This window comes from Asterias rubens, chromosome 15, assembly GCF_902459465.1.
Source record: "Asterias rubens chromosome 15, eAstRub1.3, whole genome shotgun sequence".
NCBI classification, from domain to species: Eukaryota; Metazoa; Echinodermata; class Asteroidea; order Forcipulatida; family Asteriidae; genus Asterias; species Asterias rubens.
The window spans coordinates 8,608,227-8,608,940 of NC_047076.1; positions in this window are offsets into that span (position 1 = coordinate 8,608,227).

The window sequence follows — 714 nt, forward strand, 5'->3', positions numbered from 1 at the left end:
TCCGAAACGGCGACTTCGGCTACAGCTACGGCTAGATCGCGTGCGTCTGCCTATTCTTCAACACTGGTAGACGCGCTGATCTAGACGTAGCTGTAGCCGAAGTCGTCGTTTCGGACACGGCCTTAGACTCGCGTGCTTTTGAACGAGTCCGATGACAGACGATAAGAACACAATGGGGAAAGTTGGTCGGAACCAGACTATAATAATTGCCCTGCAAGATTGGTGGCGCTGCAGCAAAATTTAGGTCCAGGAAATTTTTATTAATTTTGTTCAGATTTTTCGGGGGAAATTAAGAAAATCACAATAACTCTTCTATTCAATCAAAACGAAATGATCCAAAGAGAAATTTAAGCTTTACCCGTAAGTCCATTTATTCTCAAAGTTTCTTTCTTTTTGTCTCGGTGATGCCGGGCGGCGGGCCCAGTTTCATAAAGCCTGTAAGCACAAACATTTGCTTAGCATGAAATTTCTTTCTTGATAAAAACAAGATTACCGACCAAATTTGAATCTGTTGCATATTGCTTGTTACTGACATTCATTAGCTGCTGGCTTATCCTAAAAATCACGTGGAAATTTGGTTGGTAATTCTGTTTTCTATCATGGAAGAAATTTCCTGCTAAGCAAATTTTTGTGCTTACAGGCTTGAAGAAATTGGGCCCTGGTGGTCTCTTGAGGGCGCTATTGAAGTTTACATTTGCAAACAGCTGACTGGAC